Genomic DNA, 791 nt, shown 5'->3' on the forward strand with positions numbered 1-791 from the left:
CCAGGCCCCAGTGTGGGTGGGTGTGGGAGGCAATCAATCAACCAATCGATGTACCTCTCTCACATTGATGTCTCTCTCCCTCTCCTTGCTCCCTTCTCCCTCCTCCCCTCCCCCTCCTCTTTCCCCTTTCCTTTCACTCTAAAAACCAATGGAAAAAATACCCTCTGGTGAGGATTAACAAAAATAAATAGACGATAGATAGATAGACAGATAGATAGACAGATAAAATAAGATTAAAAGCAGAGGTACCATATCTGAGCCAGACTATAAAGGATGTGTTTCCTGCAGGAATTTCTTCTGCAACATCCCTCTTCTCTACCCTAACCAATTACCATCCACTTGGTTGGGTAATTTTGTTTTTTTCAAACTGGTACTTGAAAATAAATTGGGCCTTGTTCTAAGTAATGTGTGAAGACTTGGCACAAGACTCACGGGACAGCAGTTTTACCTTACCTGATGGTAAGTGAAACAGTTTTATGGTGATACAAGTTTAAGAGTTACAGAGTCAAGGACACATTTTGCATAACATTTTCAAGATAAAAGCAGATTTTTGAGGCATGCCATTTTATAGAGAGATCCCTGCAGGAGCAAGTCAGGAGTCTGAGAAGCAAATGAGGCACTCACCCCAGGGGAGCCTGTTCTTTATTGAATCTGTTTAGTTGTTACCAAATCTCCTTAATATTGAACAAAGTCACCGCTCTGAAATGGCCATCATTATAAATTTACTCATGGTTCAGAGTAGATGTTTTGCTGTTCCCAGATAGCAGAAGACAGATTGGTTTTTATCGTCT

Source organism: Myotis davidii, unplaced genomic scaffold (assembly GCF_000327345.1).
Source record: "Myotis davidii unplaced genomic scaffold, ASM32734v1 scaffold577, whole genome shotgun sequence".
In the NCBI taxonomy this organism is placed as follows: Eukaryota; Metazoa; Chordata; class Mammalia; order Chiroptera; family Vespertilionidae; genus Myotis; species Myotis davidii.